Raw genomic sequence first — 24,466 nt, 5'->3', positions numbered from 1 at the left:
TTAATATAACAAAGCAACATTTACTTTCGGCCCGCGGCCCTCAGTCAGGTTTGATTTTTGGCCCTTGATAGGAAAAAGTTTGGTCATGTCCTACTTGCACCCTCTTTTGATATTCACTAAAATTGATATACTTTATAGCAAATAGGGCATAGTAGTAGGTTGAATTGGGACACAGCAAAAGTTTATAAGAGCTACAGGTTCCTGTAGTTTGACTGGCAGAGGTTGTGCTTTCAACACTGTTAGAAAACTACCCTAGCTGTCACTGGGGCAGTACCATAAGGCAGTGGTTCTCAAACTTTTTCAGCGTGCCCCCCAAAGAAAATTTATGACAAATTTGTGCTAAAATGTAACATTTTTATGAAACAAAACATATAAAATGATTCAAAGTAGTGCTGTTGGTTAGTAGCCTTATATATTTTTTGTTTTAATTACACAGAATTCATGATAAATTAATGTATTTTATAAAATCTCATAAAACTGGGGCCCCCCTGGCAACATCTCGCGGCCCCCAGTTTGAGAACCACTGCCATAAGGTACAGATATTTATACATTTGGTAACAATATGTAACTTTGAGATGCTAATATGCATCTTTGAGGTGCTAATAAAATAGGTTCTCTTTGATCCAAATAGTACTGCCCTAATGACAGCTGAGGTACATATTTTGACAATTTTTTTCTGACAGTCATGTGTTCTATTCCCAGTGAACATACACGCTGATAAAAAAAGAAAAAATTGCTTTAGATAAAAGCGTCTGCCAAATGCGTTAATGTTTATGATGTAACTTTATTATCTTCCTAAACCTGCTAAATGAGGAATATTTTCTGGCAAGCATTTTTGGCTTAGGGGAGAGGGGAACACAACCTAACGCTTTTTGGTTTTGGCTTAATCATTAAAAAAATATTTGAGTTTGATTAATTATATTTTTACACAAGCAACAGACACATCAAACACACATGACAGAATTGCAAACGTTAATTGTAACAAGCAGGGGGTTAGTTGTAACACTCGCTAGAAATTAAGTTTGCAGGCAAATATTTCAATACTATTTTGTCTATTAACTTGAAATGAATATTGATTATATATCTGTCTATAATAGACAGGTATCTACACTAGTCATCCCTCATCTAACCATAGTTTCAATTATAAATGGATACAATGCAAATGTAAGAAAAAGCAACACAATTACGATAATTTTTTTATGATCCAGCCTGTAAAAACCATACTAAATTCTCAAAATCTAATTCTGAGATAATGACAATCAAAGTCTGATTTTAGCCATTAATTTCATTATGATTTTAATCTTTGACGTTACCTTATTCAATCAATATTAAAGATATTAACAAAAAACAAATTTTGACACACAATTTTTGATAAGACAGGCACATTTATTTTGTTGGCAGCCAGAAATCATTAGTGTGTAGCCTATTTAAAACAACGGCAAGAATTACGCTAACATAGTTTTCATATTATAAGTGCTGAGGGGTTAGTTGTAACACAGCATTACAATTAACCCCGCTGGGTCAAAATATTTTCAAGCCCACCAAAAAAGTTGCTAAGAGCTGCAGACAGATTTCAAAATGATGCTATGTTTTATTCAACAAGACACTGATTAAGATGGCATTACATTGGATTTGGTATCTTACACAGCCAACTCAAAAAACCGAAAAAAAAAACATATGATGAAAAAATGTACTTACAATGCCACCAAAACACTCTTTCATCAATAACTCTATGGAAAAACATTACACATTTCCATACATTTGCGGGAGATCGTCTTTTGGCAGTGTGAAAACATTACGGGAAAAACAAATCGCTCAACCCTGTGCAACAATGCAAACGGTCCGTGTTACAACTAACCCTGCATTAGTTTTTGCCCCGCGCACTCCTACTGTATATTTATTAACTTACACAGAATCAGTACAGAGTAAACTGAAGTCCACATTTACAATTCGATCTCATTAACATAAAAACCAGTTAAGGCCCTGACACATTTTTAAATTGACATCCTCATAACACAGTAAAGAGTTTCCCACAAGGATCATTTCTCGTGAAAATATCTGTACCAAAAAGTAGAGAACCTTTCACAGTGTTCAGAAACAGACTTCAAGTCATAAGTCTTCACACTTTGAATTACAACTGACACGCTAAAAGTCATGCCCCCCATTTCTTAATAAATTATTACTTGTAGACATATTTCATCATGTACAGAGATTTGATGTTGGAAGGGGGCAGTTTTAAAATGTGGCTTTAGCAAACATAGGGCAATTTGTCAGCTTGGCTCTTGAACTGGCTATGGTTGAGTGCATTTCGGCATCTATTACACATTTCAGTGGTGCCATTTCAGATATTAAAGAAGTTATGCGTCAGCCCTAAGGTTCCATTTTCATTTTGTTGAACATTATGAGTAAAACTGTGGTAGAAGATACATATCGAAGAAACCGTTTCTAGTTCGTTGCTGGGTAAATGTTGTGTGGGAGGTTGCGTTTTCTTGCTCTTTGCTGGTTCTTCAAGCTTTCGCATAAATGAAATGCAGAGTACTTTGCAGGAACATTGTTTGATTTGTTTTGTTGTGGGGCTTGATTCATCATTATAACTTCCACATTGATTGTTAGGCTACCTGTTCGCCTGAGAGAAATAAAGAAAGCTGTTGATTTCACTTCTGCCACCCCATTGAAAGATGAAGGCCACAGCTCCTTTGAGAGAACAGCCCCGTCTGATAGATAAATGTGTCCTTCCTTTCTGCCCGGAAGACTTGAATTGTGAGCCTATGGTCAGCATTACACAATTTTGTGCTGTGTAATATTATGAATCATCAAAACAGCTAAGCTCAGTGGATCGCTTGCAGGTGTGGGTATATCAAGCGATACACAGGTTTGTTGCAAACAGGAAATCAAAAGAATTATCCTGCAATAGCTGCACTTCTCCTCCGGAAGTTAGTGGTAATGGAAATGACTGAACAGAACTGCGTTGCATTACTGTGTGCGGGTTGAATCCCGGAAACCTTTGCGATTTATTTATTTAATTATTTTTGGCCACTTATTTTCCATTTGATCTCCATTATGACGGACAGTTGTTTCCATTGACTGTGGCAGAGCAATCATGGAGCGGAAATGGAGAGTTGTCATGTGTTTATTGGATTGTCGGGCGATGTAAAGCGACCTTGTCAGCTGCAGTGCTCAGAACAAAGAAAGCAAAGTCGAATTGCCTGACCGGAGAACCTGTAGTGTAGCCAGCAGACTGCATCCAGACAGATGCAGGAGGATTCGCTGTGCTCCGGATCTGCCATCCACACTGAAATTCAGATAGTGGTTTCAAGAAGCAACTTTGGATGATATTCTGCTGAATGTTAAGTCTTGGTGTGCTGGCTGGTTGGTCTTAAAGGAATACTTCAGCCAAATATTAAAATTACCCCATGATTTACATATACATATGTCCATCATCTTTCAGACGAGCACATTTGGAGATATTTTAGTAAAAGTCCTTGCTCTTCCAAGCTTTATAATAGTAGAAAACAGGGATCAGGGAATAATTTCTGACTTTAAACCCCCAAAAAGTGTATTTATCCTTCACAGAGCTAATCTTACGTAATTCACAAGAGAGTACGTTGCGCAGTGACTCTCATGAATTGTGTGAGTCCAAGATGCCGTTGTTAACCCTCATATTATGCTCCGGGTCAATTTGACCCTTTTTGATTTTTAAGCTGTCCGAAAAAACAGGTAACCTGTAATTTTATTCTTGAAATTTTGTGACTTTTTCTTATTTATGGCCATGAACATGCATGCAAAGTTTGGACACACTGATATGTTTGGAAGTGTACCTAACTAATTTTGTAACGATTTTAATGTTCGTGGGTCATTTTGACCCGCATTGTTTTGTTCCAAAGCAACTATACCGATCCAAATTAAATATATGTTTTCAGTGTTTGTTGCTATATTGAAGTTTTACTATCCTAAAATGTGGGTAAAAATGCTGCTCCTCACTCTTTTCAGTACTGAAAAAGACTTTTACAGACACATATGTAAAAGTGAGCTATCATTTCTATTTACAATGTATATGAAATACTACTTGTTATCTATTTCTTCCAGAAATTTTGTCACTTTTCTCATTTAGGGTCATGAACATGCATGCAAAGTGAGGATACACAGATGTGTTTTGAAATGTTTTTTTTTAAAACAAAAATAATGAGTTTTTACGATTTTGATGTTCGCGGGTCAATTTGACCCATATTTTTTTTGTTCCAAGGAAACTGTATAGACACAAATTAAATACATTTATTTCATATATGTTGGTGTTTTACTACCCTGGAAAGGGAAAAGTTAGCTTTTCCTCACTATTTTCAGTACTGATAAAGACTTCCTCAGATACAGAAAAGTAAAAGTGAACTACAATGAGCCTCAAGAACAAAAGATGAGCCTGTTTAGGAAAATAAAAGTTTCATTTAATTTCACAGCAATATTAAATTGTTTATTTAGGATGTTTCCAACATAGGTATGTTAAAAAAACATGTTGAATTTAAATGTAAAATGTTAAACGTTACAACAGTTTATTTTCAAAATTTGATAAAACGAACATGTTAAAAATTATAGTTAAATGCATTTTTAAAAATCATAGTGTTTGTAATGTGTGACAAATATCTATACTAAAACGATCCTGTTCATACCTAATTCCTTCATGTTTTTCATGATGTGATATTTATGAAAAAAATGGAATACAATGCGGGTCAATTTGACATGCTCCATCAAAATCGTCACAAAAATCGAACATAATAAAAGGGTTAATGGAAGCTAGTTATTATTGTTTATAAAGTTTAATATATGGTTATTTTTCTAACCATATTGCATCGATTACCCCCCAAAAAGACCCTTTTTAACCCATTGGAGCTGTGTGGATTACTTATTTGAAGGATGGATGCGTTTTTTTTAGTTTAAGTTGTCCCTGTTTTCTACCATTATAAAGTTTGGAAAAACAAGGACATTTACAAAAATAACTTTAAATGTGCTCATCTAAAGGATAAATGACATACAGTATCTCACAAAAGTGAGTACACCCCTCAGACTGTCAGGATCCTGTCAGAATCTTGTCTTGTTTTTAAAGTCTAGTCTTGTGTCTATGTGGAGAGTCACGTGCTCTGTGTTTATTTTTTGTGTACTGCACGCTCTCCTGTCTTTAGTCTTGACCCTGCCCCCTCGTTTCCTTGTTAATTATTCATGATTGGTTTATTCCCTTCACCTGTTTGTCATTGTTCCCTAGTTTAGTTTTCCCTATTTAATGCCATTGTGTCTTATGTCTTGTGCCGGATCATTGTGTATCCAATGATACCATGTCGTGTGTGCTTTGTCTTGTCGTGGTTATTTTTCTAGTTATTGTCATTGTTTGCCCCCTCAAGGGTATTTAAGTTTTAATAAACGTCTTTAAGTTATGAGCTGTCTGCGATTGGTTTCTATCCACCACCACACCCTGACACAGACTACTCTAAATTATATCCCAAATTCCTTTCTATAGTATTGTCCCTTAAGAAGATATGCTAAAATGGTTGCTGAAATGTAAGGGGTGTACTCACTTTTGTGAGGTACTGTATGCATTTCCGATTGTGACTGCTCATCCGAGAGGCGCAAATTCAAAATAAGTGTTCGGAGTGTCATGTGTGTTGCTTGTGGTTTCAAAATATGGGTTTGCTGCACACACGTCAAAACCGTTTATGATAAAAGAGACACTCACATTTACAAAATACAGGCAAGACACTCCCTTAACAGTAAACTCTGATTACGCATGAGATTATGCAAGTATCTGGCAAGCGCGAGTGTCTCTTTTATCATAAACCCTTTAGACGTGTCTGCAGCAGGCACTTATTTTCAATTCAATTCAATTCAATTTTATTTATATAGCGCTTTTCACAAGTGTTAATTGTTGCAAAGCAGCTTTACATGAGAAGATGTAGAGGAGAACACAGAAAATCAATAGATAATATAAGAAGTAGAGAAAGCGGTTAAACCGTACAAGCGAGTATATTAATAATGTAACGTATACTGTAAAGTGCTAAATTAAGCCAAAGTTGGCTGACTCTCCCTGGGATTAAAAACCCTCTAGGAAAAAAAACCCAATGGGAAAAAGTCCTAGAAGGACAAAAACCCTTGGGAGGAATTAATATATATTTATATATATATAGAAACGGTAGGGATAGGAGGCTGGTAAGCGAATTAAACTGGTTTAGCCGGTGGTCGTTGGTCGGGCATCGGCTGGTCATCACGTTGAAGGACAGCCAGTGGATCAGTGATGCAATGATCTTCACAGCAACCGGAACTGGGTCTGTTTGTCTCATGGTCCTCGTGGTTGAGGACGAGACAGGGAGAGAAAAACAGAATTCTATTAGCGTAGGGGCCGTTCGCATGCAATGCAAGTGTCAAACATTATAGTGGTTCAAGTCGGCTCGGTTCCAGACAGGCTAACTATTGCGGCAATAGTATATTACCCATATGTGGTATGTGAGTGCTTTGTTCTAGACAAACTAACTACTGCGGGAAATGTACATTTACTGGACATTTTATGTGAATGCTTTGTTAAAGAAGAATGTCTTAAGTTTAGATTTAAATTGATCGACTGTGTCTGATACTCGAACATTATTTGGTAAATCATTCCAGAGCTTAGGGGCTAAGTAGGAAAAGGATCTACCACCTTTAGACACTTTTGATATTCTAGGAATAATTAAGTGACCAGAATTTTGTGAGCGCAGTTTACGTGATGGATTGTATTCTGATAGTAGTTCTTTAATATACGAAGGCGCTAGGCCATTTAAGGCTTTGTAGGTGATTAGTAATATTTTAAATTGTATACGATATTTAACTGGTAGCCAGTGTAAAGATGCCAGAATTGGACTGATGTGGTCATACTTTTTAGATCGAGTAAGCACTCTTGCGGCGGCGTTTTGAACCAGCTGTAGCTTGTTTACCTGATTTGCATGGCATCCCCCGAGTAACGAGTTACAATAGTCTATTCTAGAGGTCATAAAAGCATGTATAAGCTTTTCTGCATCTGATGCAGACAGCATATGGCGTATTTTTGAGATATTTCTAAGATGGAAGAATGCTGTGCGGCAGATGTTGGCGATATGACTATCAAAAGATAGATTGCTGTCGAACATTACGCCTAAATTCTTAACCGTGGAAGATGGCACCACCGTGCAGCCATCTATGGGCAACTTGTAATCTGACATATTATGTTTGTAGCGATTCGGTTCAATAATAAGTATCTCTGTTTTATTGGAGTTTAGCATAAGAAAGTTTTGTGCCATCCAGTCCCTAATATCACTAATGCAGTCTGTTAGCTTAGAAAACTGGTGGGTTTCGCTAGGATGCGACGAGATGTAAAGCTGGGTATCATCCGCATAGCAGTGAAAACTTATGTTATGTTTCCTGATAATGTCTCCTAGAGGTAACATATATAACGAGAATAGGATAGGGCCTAGAACTGATCCCTGAGGTATGCCATATTTAACGGGGGAGTGATATGACTCTTCCTCATTTACATAAACAAAGTGATATCGATTGGTTAGATACGATCTGAACCAGGCTAACGCCTGACCACTGATGCCAACATAGTTTTCTAGTCTATTGAGTAAGATTGTGTGATCTATTGTGTCAAAGGCTGCACTAAGGTCTAGTAATATAAGGATTGAGATTTCACCACGATCGGATGTTAATAGGAGGTCATTTGTAACTCTAAGCAGCGCTGTCTCTGTGCTATGGTGGGGCCTGAATCCTGATTGGAACTTTTCATATGTATTATTATTTTCTACGAATGTGCGTAGCTGGCTTGCCACTACTTTTTCTAATATTTTAGAAAGAAAAGGTAGATTTGAGATTGGTCTAAAGTTATTAAGATCTCCCTGGTCAAGGTTTTGCTTTTTAATGAGCGGTCTAATAACTGCTAGTTTGAAAGCTGTTGGAACGTATCCTAATTCTAGAGATGAGTTAAAGATATTAAGTACCGTGTCTGACACTACATGAAATACCTCTTTTAGTAATTTTGTGGGAACGGGGTCTAGTATACAGGACGATGATTTGGATGACGTTACTAGTTTAGAGAGCTCTTCTATTGTAGTAGGATTAAATGACTCAAGATGTTCGTTTGGTAATCTAGTGGAAAATGTACTATTGGGTAGAGTGATGGCTGCTTGCGTAGTTTCTATGTTTTCCCTAATAAACATAATTTTGTTAGTAAAGAAGTTCATGAAGTCATCACTATTGTGTTGGAGTTTACTATTGGTTTCTGTTTGTTCTTTGTTTCTAGTCAGTTTCGCAACTGTGCTAAATAGAAAACGAGGGTTGTTATGATTTTCTTTAATAAGCGTACTGAGATAGGTAGATCTGGCAGTTTTAATAGCCTGTCTGTAGTGTTGAACACTCTCTTTCCATGCTGAACGCCATACCTCTAACTTTGTGCTTCGGTAGTTTCTTTCCATTTTTCTAGTTAATTTTTTAAGGGCTGCAGTATGATGGTCATACCATGGAGCTGGCGGTTTTTCTTTGATTCTCTTTTTTCGAATGGGAGCAACGGCATCCAACGTGCTAGAGCAGACGTTGTTCAGGTTTTCTATTAAAATATCTAGATCTTCACGATTATCTGCTACATGTTTCATTTGAGACAGGTCTGGAAGAGTGCTAATAAAGCTATTTTGACAAGACACGTGATCCACATAGGATCTCTCGACGCGCAGAACACATATTTTGAAATTACGAACCACACACATGATGGGCTACATACATGTTGTGACGAACTTCGCATCAAGCGCCCTTGAAAAAAGAAGTCACGTTACGTGAGGTCGCACTGGCGCATCACAGGACCGGAGATAGACGAGAAGTTGTGGTTCAAAGGTGCATATTTTTTATTTTTCTTGTCAAAAATGACAATCGTTTCGCTAAATAAGACCCTTATGCCTCATTTGGGATCATTTAGAGTCCATTAAAACTCTGTTTTAAAAAATGTAAGTGTTGAGTTAAGTGTTAAGTGTTTGGGTCCATTAAAGTCCATTAAAATGAAAAAAAATCTTGGACTGTTTTCCTCAAAAAACATAATTTCTTCTCTACAGAACAAAGAAAGACATCAACATTTTGGATGACATGGTGGTGAGTAAATTATCTGGATTTTTTTTAAAGAAAATGGACTAATCCTTTAACCTTGACTTGATTTTAATAAATACAACTATTACAGTGTTGGTTCCTGCATCATAGTCATACAGTACATGTACGTGTAACGTAAATGGTGTTTCATGAATGTAATCCATAAACTGATTAAATACCCCGACTAAGATAAAAGACCACCACTCACCATTATATTCAGGTCATGAAATTACAGGCCACCTGCCATCTATTTTGTATGGCACCAAGCCAGGTGATCCAGAACAATTAATTTCTGTTATAATTTTTAGGCAGGGTACTTCTGATTACCCTTTACAAAAGCGATTTAATGATTTCGTTTTTCTCGCCAGGAGATCTGGTTGCCATGTCAACCATCAGTCATTTTCCATCGGAAATAAAAAAATACTCCATGATCTGTAACATCTAAATCATGTAGCGCTTTGTTCTGTACTGAATATTGAATCAATGTGCTTTAATGGCACGGAACTGCTGGAGAACCAGCTCCGGGCATGACTGGTTGTCACCTGGACCTAAACTTCAATACCCCCAAGATTATGAAATGAAATAACTGTAATTGACTCAAAAAAATAAAAAACAGACTGAACCTTTAACACAGATGACTCACCTCCTTTCTACCAGAAGACCTGCATTTTAGCTGCCATTTCATAAGATGCAGGAGGCCACTGTGCCGCCGGCTGAATTGCGAAGTTACGTTTTTTAATTTAGCAAATGTGTTTAAGGATGCTTATCACATATAAATGAGAATTTTACAAGCGAAATGTGACAACACTGCTTCTCACGACATTTTATGTCTGTGATTGATTATAAAAGGGTGTTAAACAAGATGGTACTTTTATTTGCATGGTGTTACAAACATAAATAATGTGTGGTCAAGTTTCTTCATTCATTTGCAATGTTTCTAGTTACATCTTTAGTGATTTTGCTGGTTTGCAATGAAATGAGTACATTTCTAGAGTTGGTGCCCAAGGTTCTCGTGGGATTTAAAGAAAGACACGTACTGCCACTCCAAAGGTGAACTCTAAAGCGCAAAGCAAGTTCAGAGTGTTCAGCCGTGCTGTAACCATTACTGCGGATTGGAGACTTATCTAAGCAGGAGCCATGATAAGGTGATGCTGAGGCGGAAATAGGCAAAAACAGATCTCCTGGAGGCGATGGAATTGAAGGGGGGCATTTCAGATTTACAGATACATAACCAAGTGGAATTGAACTAGAAACGGGGAATATAGGAAACAGATGAGAATGCCAGTGCTGACAAGCAGTACAGATGGAGACTGCAGCTCTGCTGATGGCAACCGCCGGCACCAGAACAGGTAGTGGCAGGAAAGAAGATATTATTAGGAGAATGAAACGGCATGGACTGATTAAACAAGCAGCGCGGGATGTCAGTGTAAATACAAAAATGTTTAATATGTCTATATGTCTTGTATTAATCATTTTGACGAGCTAAAAAAATGCAAACCTTCCGTAAACAACAGAAAATACGAGAAAATATCAGTAATGTTTAGCCAATTAAATGTTACTATGACAATGAAAGGATGCACTGTGTTGCTACAGTATATGATTTAGGAGTGGGTAATAGCAGGACTTACTTGACTATATAATATTGTATTGATATCTGCACTGTAATAAAATAAAGTTGCCTTAAGCATGATGAACTCTGTCAAAATGACTGATCAGATTGTTTCAACCACAATAAAATTGCATTGAAATCAATTTCTGTTGCAACATCACTTCAGTTGTTATGACAGTTGTCATATGACAGTTGCTTAGATGTCAAATGATATCTCAACATTATCATCACATGAATCCTTTTGAAAAAGAGACAGTAAAAAAGGGTACCCTACTGAAAAATCCAGCTAAGACCAGCATAAGCTGGTGAGCTGGTTTTAGCTGGTCCCCAGCTTGATTTTAGCTGGTTTTGCTGGTGTAGGAAGCTGGTTTTGCTGGTGTAGCAAGCTGGTCTAGGTGTGTTTTGGTCACATTTTAAGCTGGTCTAGCTGGACTTAGCTGGTCATGCTGGAATACCAGCTGGCCCACCAGCATGACCAGCTTTGTCAGGCTGGGAGGACCAGCATAAACCACCTTAAACCAGCAAAAACCAGCTAAAACCAGCTACCAGCTTATGCTGGTTTAAGCTGGATTTTTCAGTAGGGTATTTAGTCTCTTTTAGAGTTGTTTAGTATCATTGTGTCTTCTTAACATTAGACTTCCTGTATAAGCCATAATGATGGCAACACTCAACAAATCAAGCAAGAAAATGTTCACCATACTGTATGACGCATAACTTTTAATAGCTAATACATAAACACTCCAAAAATCAGGAAAAGGTAAATATGTGAACTGTATGGTAATGTAATTTGCATTTAATTTAAATAATACGGCTGGAGTAGCTCATGCCACTGACGCATTGCGACACATACAGAGCCTTAAGAGGAGTCATCTGCTTTTGCAGCAACATGTCATAATGCAACACTTGTGTTTAGTGTAACTATGTTCAACTAAATTGCAGCTCCCCTAGAGTTAAACATTTGATTTTTATCGTTTTGGAATCCATTCAGCTGATCTCAGGGTCTGGGGGTTCCACTTTTAGCATAGCTTAGCATAATCCATTGAATCTGATTAGACCATTAGCATTGTGCTAAAAAATAACCAAAGAGTTTCGATATTTTTCCCTTTTAAAACTTGACTCTACTGTAGTTACATCGTGTACTAAGACCGACCATCACTCTTAGTACACAATGTAACTACAGAAGAGTGGGCGTGTCGTAGTGAGGACGCACGCGTCATCTAGGGTTGCCACCTTTGATTTGTCAAAAACCGGGACACTCAGATTAAATTTATTTTTGTTTTGTTTTTTTGGAGGGGGGATCAATAATATTTGCAAATATACTATGTTAACAGTTGTAGGACTCTATTCCCTCCCCAGACAGCAGACGACTCTGGGCCGGATCTGTGCCGAAGTCAACAGCTCTGGCGCTGATCGGGTGCGGATCCGGCCCAGAGTCGTCTGCTGTCTGGGTCTCTTACCTATATTTGTCCTGACATAGATGCTTTCCCTAAGGTAGATGTACTCCCAAAAATGGAGAGGAGAGGTTCCGCCCGGACATTTTTTTTAATGCACCAGTTTACTTCCTGGTTTTCAGGGCAACGTTATCAGGGCTTTACGAGCCACAGGTGTGAATCATCAAGAAAGCAAACTGTGATTGGAGGCTGGGGGTTGATGAGACACATAAATAGCCCTACGGGAACACAAGTAAAGGGGAGCGATGTACACGAGAGGCGATTGACACGGGGGAGCTCCTTTGCCAAAGGCAAACAAAGACACGCACCTTTTGAAGAGCCCGAAGGCTCTGTTGATCCGGGGATCGCTGAAGCGAGCGGAAAGAGGACAGAGCCACAGGAGGCGAAAGGAAGGCAAGCCGTGGATCTTTTAAAAGGAGCACCCCGAAATCGTTGATGTTATCCCTGTTGGTGGTGTGTATCGTAGCGCTGAGTTGGGCTCGCCTGGTACGCCATTTGGATTGCTGTACTTGCTCTCTTTCTCTCTCATTTTGGATCGTAGACTTACGTTGATGAAGATGTCGAAGACCTTATAGGTTGAATATTAAACGGATACTGATTTGTGGATGAGAGAAACGAAGGAAGAAGAAACGTACCATTGCGAGTATACATCTGTGGAAAAGTGGTGTTGGTGGCTGAAAACCGCCCTGTCTATGCATCTGGAGTCATTACAGTGTGAAGTCAACCTAGGGGAACGTGGGACGAAGAAAGTACAGTAATTGTGAGTAACAGAATCCCCTTATGGAAGTGTTTTGCATGTACTTGACCTGTATATCGTTTTGAGTGTTCCCAAGAGAGAGTGAGTGGCCCTACCACTGAACCAGCATGGTGGGTGAGCTGAAGGGTCCTTGTGTTGAAACAGCTACAGTGACGAAAAACAAACCCTAGGCCATGTTACTGTAGGACAGGTGGACAAGTTTTGGTTTTGGAGCTGGACCATAAAACAATAAAAAAACATTCTGTGTCTATTTTTGAGAGACGTGTTGTCTCTCTCCACAGGGGTCACGGATACACAGGAACTGATCTGTATTTCACCCCCTCTCTCTTCTCCTTTAAGGTTTTGGTTACTGGAAATATACTAAACACATGTAACATTGGATATATCATATGTTGTGATGCTACAAAGGTTTCATCTTCATGTTTGGTGTTGTTTTAAAGGTCATGGTGCGATGGTTAAAAAGGTCTAATTTCTATAATTTTAAGAGAAAGTATATCAAAGTTTAAAACTTAAGACATAATCTGTACTCCTGTGATGGGTGTCAACTCATGAGGAGATCTAGATTACAGATGGTTAACAGTCCCATTTGGTGCTCCTCTTCAGGTCACGAGAACCGACCAACCAAATCCTGATTTGAGATGTTACTATTCTTTGTCTCGTTCTGTGTATATAAGGTGGCTTGGCAAGAGACTCTGGGAAGTATTCTTTAGCAAGAATCTTCCCCACACTTTGGGTGTGTGTATTCAGACATTATGGAAGTATTCTTTAGTAAGAAACTTCCCCACACTTTGTGTGTGTGTGTATTCAAACATTATGGGATAAATCTTTAACAGAATCTTCTTACACCATTTTGGGTATATTATATTCATGATGGAAGTACTCTGTAGCCAGAGTGTCTATTGCCAGGTATGACTTTGTAACTTTTGCAACTGTTGATCATTTTAATTAATTGGAATTGAATCAAATTCTGTATGATATTGTTTAATTTATGTTTGAAGCTGAAACCTGCCTGGTATAATAAATTGTTACATTTGATTAATCTGAATTCTTCAGGAATTGTATTGATTTATTTTAATTCTTTCAGAAATTATTATTTCCAGTAGATTAGAAGGAGTCTGATATTACCGCAGAATAAGTATGTCAGGATATTATCACACTGGTGTTTTGATGTTGGATGGAGCAGGTAGCACATTCACCAGGACTCTCAGATTTATGTTTATCACCTGCCTTAGCAAGTTGCATGATCGTGACTAAAGTAACTATTTTTATGATCGGAGCAAGCATGGGGCGGCCAGACATAAAAATATTAGTTTACCCGGCAACCTCTGACTAAGATCAGAACTGGCAATTTTGTGTCCGTGAGATGTACGCAAACGGCCGGCGTATATCCTGTGCGATATCGGGTCCCTAATGAACGAATAATTAAGACTATGGGAATATATAAATAATCAAACATCTAAATTATGATCAACAGACAATTGGAATAATGCACAAAATTCTTAATATATTAAATTGGAGTCAGATTATAATTTAAACACAGAGATCAAAGAAATTAATTTAATCATGATATGGAATTATTCTTATAGAAGCGCTGAGGAAGGAACGAACACGAATCCCCTTCACCCACTCCACTTGCATCCGTCGTTGGGCTTGTGGGTGGCACCTTACAGCTTGGTGACCCCGACGTGATGACGTATACCACGGGACGTGATGACGTAGTACACCCGAACAAGTGACGTGGTACTCCAGGAAGCTTTCCAGCGCGACATTTCAACCATAACAGAGTATTCCATTCATCGCAAAATAGGAGGTTTAAACGTCTACTTTTCTGTCTGCAGCTGTGTTGGTAAGTTGATTTTATTTGCCTATTAGAAATGTTGAGGGTGAGCATAAACGCACCCGTATGTTGTAGAATGGGACGTTAAACTCCCATTGAAAGTCCGGAGAAGTCCGGTTAGGCATGAAAATTTGAATAACAACACAGCTGTCAGAGAAATAATAACATTGCGGATAAGGAAATAATATATTTCCTCGCGCTTCGATTCAAACATCATTTCCTGCGTTTACACTCAGTAGGAGTGAATATTACATGGACTAATGACTAAATGTTATCGTGGTACATTACGCAAAGTCGTAAATTTGAGTCTAAAAGTGGAAACATCGCCGTGGCGATTATCTATTTGCTTCGTGGAACGATCTCGCAATTATATCGGAAAACCATAAAGTATTAGAATATCCGTGATTAATAAAAATCCAGTCGGATGACAAAACTCCGTGCCCAAGTCAATGCGTCCATGTATGTAAACAAACCTGCGCAAAACAGGCGATAATAACTCTGTTAATGGAAATACACAGCATGACAACAGCAGTGTAGATGAGAATAAATTCCCTTTGGTAGCAAATTAAAGATCTTTTGTTTGTTAAAGCAACAAAAGATAAATTTAAAATGGATTAACATCTTCCAAATTTTATTCTGGTGCTCAAATAAGGGTTAACATTGAATTAATACAGTAATAACTACATTTAAACTCCCTGTATGAGATTTTATGTTGTTCACAGCACATGTGCAACATTTAAAGAAACAAACTCATTCTAAGCAAGAATTAACTTAAATAAAGGATGTTATATACATTTAAACTACAGTGTAAGGTAAGGTGTTTGCATATGAGAAGTGAATTTCAGGTTTACATGATTGATATGACAAGAGCAAATGTTCATATTAATCTTTATAGGATCAGTAAATGCAGCAAACTATACAGTTTACATACTATACACGATGAGTTAAGGAGATAATTGTAATTATGGAGAATGAAGGAGAGATGGAAATGTATAAATGATTGAAGGCAGCATTGTTGGGGTTAGAGGTCAGTGCATGCCGAGTGGAACTAAATGTTGGATATTAAGCAAATAGGGAGATAAGTGTAGATAAAATGGAACTAGGACGTTTTGTTACAATTCCTTAATTAATGCAGGATTTCTCATGGTGGAAATAAGGTACATTGAGCTAAAGCTTTGACTGATGCACAGCAAGATAATGATGAAACTGCTAAAATGATCAATAAAACACATGTGATCTTATCTCACTGAGAAAGTTTTACCACTGAGACCCTCTCAGAAAAGATCTGCTGTTTCTCCTTGTTTCAAGGTAAATATTTTAGCTTGGTTGTAACAAATAACATACATAATTATTTTCTGTGAATCAATCAAAGTGATTTAAGGCAATGATTAACAACATGATATACAGTACAGCGGTGTTAAAAGTTCTAGGCTTAGTCCTTTCTTTATGAGGTTATGGGAATTGTAAAATAAACAATTTAGTCCAGTTGTCTAGAGATTGTTGAAGCTGAGTCTTTGTTTCTCTATGAGATTGTGGTAATTGTTAAAGAGCAATTTGTTGGCTAATTGTCTAAAGATTGTGAAAGTCATAAAAATAGAGCTTATAGCTGAGTCCTGAAATCACTGCAGGAATATAGAATTCCTGTTTAAAGTGAATCAGTGGGAGCTAGTAAAAGTGTTTTTAGAATTCTGTATGTCTTCAGGCTAAAAGTTTATGACTTTAAAACCTATAACAAAAATTGTGCCTTACGTCCTATTCATTGATTACTTTTCATATCCAAATAGAATAACATCTAAATAAGACTTAATGAGACCTCAGCTAAAAACATGCGAAAATTGTGCCCAATTCCAGAGGGTCACAAAAAACCCCAGCTGAGCAATGAGTTAAGCTCTGTAGTCTGTACCCAGTATGTGCTGCGGTTTATTGCATCCTAAAAACAACAAAGAGTTGTTGCTGTTAGTAAACCTGTTAATGCAGCTGCTACTGCAGGGTCAATTCACAGAAATGTGCTCTCAATTTTGCAAAAGTACCATCATTCTAGAAGCCCTTGAGACCAGTTATAACATTTATTTTAATTAATATTATTTTTAATATAATGTAATTTATATTATAATTACATTATAATATATATTATATTATAATGGCCAGACAGGCCTAATATGGTGAAAAATGATGTATTACATGCATTTCAAACTTACATGATTAAAACCCACAAAAAGGCCTAGGGAATATTTAGATTTAGATTTATTTGGTCCACTATCTCGTGCCAAAACGGGGGTATGTGAATGCTTTTGCTTGTGGTTCGTTTTGTTGTTTGTTGTTGTTTGTTTGTTGTTGTTTATTGTTGTTTGTTTGTTGTTGTTTGGTTTTGTTTTTTGCTTTGCAGGAACACTGATAATATCATGGCACAAGATAGCAAACCAAACAACTCTTTTATATGTTTGAAACATCAATTTAAACTGAATCTGATCAGTCAATGTACTTTTATAGTTGGTTAAAACTGTGGGAAATGTTAAATCATCAGAAATTACAGTCCTACAGGTCACAGAGATTGAAAAGTTTAATAGTGTGTACCATAAACAGACATCACAGCAGTTAAACATATGAGCTGACGGTACTGAGAACAACTCAGAGTAAAGCCATTTAAGTTTAAGATTAAAATTAAAGTTAATCCAAAAATTTCCCCAGCAAAACTGGGACTTCTTATGCTCATAGTTTAAATGCAAATGCAGTTTATGGTGTTATACACACTCAGACTAAAACAACATAGTCAAATATAACAGAAAATTCCCAACTTAATCTGGCCTCTGAAATTAATTTGCAGAAAGTAATGATACAAATCTTCTTACCAGGAAGAATTTACACCCTAATGCATTGCTGTCATTGATAGCTGTGTGATAGTGACATCATTTTAAACTAAAGATGATGCCATATCTTAATGCAAATTGCCCAAAATTTTAGAAATTAATGTTTCTTTGTTTGTTATCTTAACTTTTTTTCTTTCAGGTGGATTACTATGACTCCTTAAGAGTCCTGACACTAGAGACGTGTCTGAGCCCAAATACAGGCACAAACCTAAAATGCAGGAGGTGGGTGTGATAATGATTTGAGGGGTCATACACATCTCACAGTAATAAACTACTATATTCATTATATGACCTCCCGATGTAGCATCGGAACTAAAATTTTGCAACACAGATTACTTTAGGTTAGAATCCACCCACTTCCAGGCATGAACATGTAATGCACATATTTTCACCATTGCAACAACATAACACTGCGACCTGGTATAAGTTTTAAAACTATCCAGGCTTAAAACATCACACATATGTATGATAAATGACTTAGAATCCAAACTCTAGAGTTTGTCATACATGCAAACCCATTTAGCATCTCACACATAGGAGAGAAAATTAAAGGTCAACTTATGATTTTAATTTCATGGTAATATAAACTATTGGGTCAATTTTCTCTTGAACTACATGAAACATTTCAGTGTGCATGGAACATATGTATGGTTATAGTCACACATCAATTGTTTTGTCTCTGATTGTACAAATACAGGTAAAATAAGAACTATTAATTGATTACATAAGACCTATTTCAGATTAAAATAAGTAAGTGAAGAATGAAATGGCTAGCATGGCTGCAGACATGTCTAAACATTTCAAACTTTACAAAATGGTTATATTTGAAGTGCTGGCACTTCTAATGATCAATCACATAAATCAGACTCCTAACCATTGAATGTGACTAAACCAACATATATGTACAGAATTATTTGACAACATGCAAAGAATTATTGACAATGGATAAATAAGAAATTCAGAAATTATTTGATTTAAGTTTAAGTTGTCTGGGTATGTTTTAAGTTACTTCATTGAAATCTTGATTTAAGTTTAAGTTGTCTAGGTATGTTTTAAGTACTTAATTGAATTCTTAGATATACATGGTTAACTTGCATTTCAAGGTTTTGAATAATTCTATTATTATTAAAATTATAAATATATCATATTATATATACTTTAGTATAAATATCTGTATTTTATATACATATAATTTACATTTATTTGTATTATATTTGAATGGTATTGTTATTATATGCTTTAATGATGTATTGTATACCACTGGTAAATATGCTAGTTAAAATAACTTTTGCCACTCTCCCTTTAAAATACACAGATTATATCAAAATTCCACTCTATGTTCAATATGCATAGTAGTGAAGAGTTTGGTAATGGGATCACCTTTTGGGACAAATTATTTTGAAAAAGGAAAGGAGACCTTATTTACCATTCGCACCAATATCATGAAACATCTAATAATGTCATGTGTTATTGTAATCATTCACAACTATTTCCTTCCAAGGAAAGTCAAGTTCATCAGTGTTCAGTCATTTCATGGTCATGTGTATTATATTCTAATTCCCTCTCATACAGTGGTGCATTCTCAGTGTGAGGAATTCCTTCACCTACGGAGGTCTGACTTTTCTATCAAAAAAAATACCTTCTGCCAATAGGTAACAGAGGACTGTTCAAAAGGTCAGGAAAATATCCAGGGGAGGACCCCATTAGAGACAGATGCTTCTAAATGTTGAGAGGAGACAGCTTCCATAAACAGAGCACATGCGTTTGGCTGACACAATGGACTTTGTACAACATATTTCAACCAGATCCATTTGGGAGATTATCTAACTACGAGAACCACAGAGATTCTGTCCATCACAGACACCTGTTCAGCACAGTTAAGTTCCTGCTTTGATATCTGCAGGCATTGTTTAACATTACAGGTGTTCATCTTGAAAAGACTGTTACAATTACAAAGGACGTATGGAGACCCAAGAAGTCCACCCAAAATGACCCCTTGGGTACTCTGACAGTTTCCCAATGGTCAGGGGAGGAGATGTAGGACAGGTGGACAAGTTTTGGTTTTGGAGCTGGACCATAAAACAATAAAAAAACATTCTGTGTCTATTTTTGAGAGACGTGTTGTCTCTCTCCACAGGGGTCACGGATACACAGGAACTGATCTGTATTTCACCCCCTCTCTCTTCTCCTTTAAGGTTTTGGTTACTGGAAATATACTAAACACATGTAACATTGGATATATCATATGTTGTGATGCTACAAAGGTTTCATCTTCATGTTTGGTGTTGTTTTAAAGGTCATGGTGCGATGGTTAAAAAGGTCTAATTTCTATAATGTTAAGAGAAAGTATATCAAAGTTTAAAACTTAAGACATAATCTGTACTCCTGTGATGGGTGTCAACTCATGAGGAGATCTAGATTACAGATGGTTAACAGTCCCATTTGGTGCTCCTCTTCAGGTCACGAGAACCGACCAACCAAATCCTGATTTGAGATGTTACTATTCTTTGTCTCGTTCTGTGTATATAAGGTGGCTTGGCAAGAGACTCTGGGAAGTATTCTTTAGCAAGAATCTTCCCCACACTTTGGGTGTGTGTATTCAGACATTATGGAAGTATTCTTTAGTAAGAAACTTCCCCACACTTTGTGTGTGTGTGTATTCAAACATTATGGGATAAATCTTTAACAGAATCTTCTTACACCATTTTGGGTATATTATATTCATGATGGAAGTACTCTGTAGCCAGAGTGTCTATTGCCAGGTATGACTTTGTAACTTTTGCAACTGTTGATCATTTTAATTAATTGGAATTGAATCAAATTCTGTATGATATTGTTTAATTTATGTTTGAAGCTGAAACCTGCCTGGTATAATAAATTGTTACATTTGATTAATCTGAATTCTTCAGGAATTGTATTGATTTATTTTAATTCTTTCAGAAATTATTATTTCCAGTAGATTAGAAGGAGTCTGATATTACCGCAGAATAAGTATGTCAGGATATTATCACACTGGTGTTTTGATGTTGGATGGAGCAGGTAGCACATTCACCAGGACTCTCAGATTTATGTTTATCACCTGCCTTAGCAAGTTGCATGATCGTGACTAAAGTAACTATTTTTATGATCGGAGCAAGCATGGGGCGGCCAGACATAAAAATATTAGTTTACCCGGCAACCTCTGACTAAGATCAGAACTGGCAATTTTGTGTCCGTGAGATGTACGCAAACGGCCGGCGTATATCCTGTGCGATATCGGGTCCCTAATGAACGAATAATTAAGACTATGGGAATATATAAATAATCAAACATCTAAATTATGATCAACAGACAATTGGAATAATGCACAAAATTCTTAATATATTAAATTGGAGTCAGATTATAATTTAAACACAGAGATCAAAGAAATTAATTTAATCATGATATGGAATTATTCTTATAGAAGCGCTGAGGAAGGAACGAACACGAATCCCCTTCACCCACTCCACTTGCATCCGTCGTTGGGCTTGTGGGTGGCACCTTACATTACCTTCTCCATATTCCCTGAGCGAAGTGAAGGAAGACTATTGTGTGCACTGAGCGTGGTGGGTGAGTCTTTGGATGTAGAAATTTTCACTTGAAGTGGTGCTGTGTAATGCCGTGTATTGCAGTGAGATTGCTGTGTCTTGTCAGACGTAACCCCGCCTCCAGTCACTCGTCCCGGGACGACGAAGAGGAAAGCGGCCCTAGAGTGAAACCTGTATCTGATTATGCTGTGAGTGTGTTTCAGTCTTAAACTCACGGAGCGGCCTCTCGAAGTATTTCTCGCAGCCAAACGCCGGCGGACTTGTGTCTAGGAGTGGCGGTGAAGAACTGTGCAATTGGCAGTGTGTGAGTATCGCATATAATATTGCTACCTTACCTGTGTTTTTTCATCATCGCAGAGTTAGAGGCGAAGGAGATCCGCCGCCCCGAGGTCTCGACGAAAGGGCGCCCCGGTCCAGTTTTCGATTAACCAACAGGTCTCGAGGAAAGGGCAGCGCTCGACCCGGTGTGCCGGCGTGACGTTCTCGCCCCTCTGTCGACCAACGAGCTCGCCGAGAGGGTCTTGGTCCCCGGCGTCATATAGAAACCACTGTCCAGTTGACGCATTGCGTAGCCAGGCATCGTAAGTCCGCCACCCTGTAAAATACCGTCTAACCTGTTAAGTCTGTCGATCAACAGGGATGAGGAGTGTGTTGTGAGAGCTGTGAAAAGAACCATACCTACCTCGAAGCTGTAGTCAGCGAAGAGTCGTCTGTGGAGAGAAAGAGAGCCAACGTGAACGCTAAAGAATTGAACTGTGTGAAAGTCCAGTTGGTGGTGAAGGAGGAGAGCCTAGAGTGGCCGTTATTTTAAGTTCCCCTTTTTCCCTTCCCTATTTATTATTTTTAAGTAAATTAAATAAAATACATTTTAATTTATGCTTACCTTGTGTGTCTGGTCATTGGGGTGGCTTTGGGAATCTCCTCGAGGTGGAGAAAGGGGCGTGACCTTATTTACACCTGGGTCCACCCCTACCTGTGACACTCTCAGAATACATAGGTATGGTACGGATGGCAGTTTTCCAAGTATACTCTTCGCGGCTATGTGCAGATGGCCGCGTTCGACACATACAAAATTAAAATGATTTCTTATTTAAATGATTACTCTACCAGGCCATCAGGGCAGAACTGACTTGCGACATTTACAGTACATTAAAAAATAAGGATAGATTAAAGGCGCTCTAAGTGAATCTGTGAGACGTGACTTTTTGTTAATGTTTGAACTGTTTTCAAACAAATGGAGCGTAGCTAACTCCACCCCCTCACTTCCATGCTTTCATGAACGCGCCCAACCCCCACCCCCAAATCCTTCTTGTCATTTATTGGCTGGAACACTTTGTTATCGTTTCTCGTGGTAGGTTTGGCCACTTTGTTTTTATTGCAGTTTGTGGAGCCTGGGCTGTCTACAGAGATCGCGTTTTTTTTAGTGCTGGGCAAAGATTAATCGCGATTAATCGCATACAAAATAAATGTGATTTTTTTGCATAATATATGTGCGTGTACTGTGTCTAATTATTATGTATATTTAACCACACACACATTCATATATTCATTTCAGAATTGTTTTATTTATATATCAATTTTTTATTTATATTTAATATAGATTATATAAAAATATAAATAAATATATATAAACATGTAAATGTTTTTTAAATACATACATGAATGTGTGTATATATATTTATACATAATAATTAGACACAGCACACACTCATATATTATACCAATACTCACTTTTATTTTGAATGCGAATAATCGAGATTAATCTTTCCCCAGCACTTGTTTTTTTTACAGTTTGATCAGCGGACGGGCAGCAAGCAGATAGTGAGGAGATGTTTGCTGTATGTAACAAAAAATGTTTTATGGTCTAAAACGCGTGAATTCGCTTAGAGCACCTTTAAGAAAAATAGCGGATCCACCATTGCAAACAAAGTTTAGAAAAAAAAAAAAAAAACAAGACCAGGAATCAAATATTATGGTGACAAAAATGCTCCACAACTTTCTGTTTTTGGAAAAAGTGAAAATAAAAGAAAAGACAATGGTGTGTGTGCAAACGCGGACGTCCCTAGTATACCTAGTATTTAGAGGTACAAATATGTACCCTACCTTTTATGAAACGTACCGCCCCAGTGACAAATTTTGTACCTTCATGTACTTTTTATTCTGAGAGTTTACCTTAATTATTCTCAAAACATTTGCACATGCACAAACTTGTACACTTGCTTATCAATAAAGAAGGGTTCCCTTGGGCTTTGGCCTTATATTACAACCACCTGTTTCTTTGCTGTTCCAGACAGTTCATCCCTGAACACACACTGAATTTGATATGGGCCACATTCTCTAGATTGGCCTTTATAGCGCTGCAGAACTAAATTCTGATAGAAGAGGCTGCCAACAGAACAGATTCAAACCCCACCCTAACACATGCTCAACTGGACATGGCCCAGTATCAAATGAAGCTAATGTCCCCTTAGGCTACGTCCAATAATTTACACCCATGAAGAGATCATTTATCAAGTGCCACACAACAAAACCTCTTTATTCTGCTTTGCCTTTAATCTTTGAGTTTTCTATTACAGGAAACGTCTCGGTTACGGATGTAACCCTCGTTCCCTGAAGGAGGGAACGGAGACGTCACGTCGTGACCGACGAACTGGGAACTCGCTTAGAGAGACCAATCTGCTTCGAATACTACAAAAAACGCCAATGAACTTGGCATTGAGATATTTGCATAATGCTGGCGCCGCCCCGCCAGGTGCGTATATAAGGCGCACGTGCAAATAAGGAAATCAGCTTCTGTTCGCTGAGAAAGCCGGAAGGTGACCGGCCTAAACAGCAGGTGGCAGCACCTGTGGCGACGGGACGTGACGTCTCCGTTCCCTCCTTCAGGGAACGAGGGTTACATCCGTAACCGAGACGTTCCCTTTCAGTCGGTCACTACGACGTCACGTCGTGACCGACGAACTGGGAATCCCTACCAAAACGCCACTAGGGGCTGACCTCTTCCAGTGTCTGCGTAAAGCCCTCCGGTTCCACTTAAGGATAAGGAGAATTAGGTTTTAAGGCAGAAGGCCGGGCACTAGATGTTCCTTTAACCCACAGTAGTGCCAGCGACTGGGAAGCGCCCTATCTGAGCGGTATAGGGACGCTGCGGAAGCCACCGCCCCGTTAAGGGCTATTGGTGGGCGAAAGTCAACCGTAGTTGAGGTCTAATGACAGCCGTGGCTGTGTAAGCAAAGCAGTGCTCTGCTAAGGGAAACGTGGG

This window comes from Misgurnus anguillicaudatus, unplaced genomic scaffold (assembly GCF_027580225.2).
Source record: "Misgurnus anguillicaudatus unplaced genomic scaffold, ASM2758022v2 HiC_scaffold_28, whole genome shotgun sequence".
Classification (NCBI taxonomy): domain Eukaryota; kingdom Metazoa; phylum Chordata; class Actinopteri; order Cypriniformes; family Cobitidae; genus Misgurnus; species Misgurnus anguillicaudatus.
Note: the sequence above shows the minus strand (reverse complement) of the source record.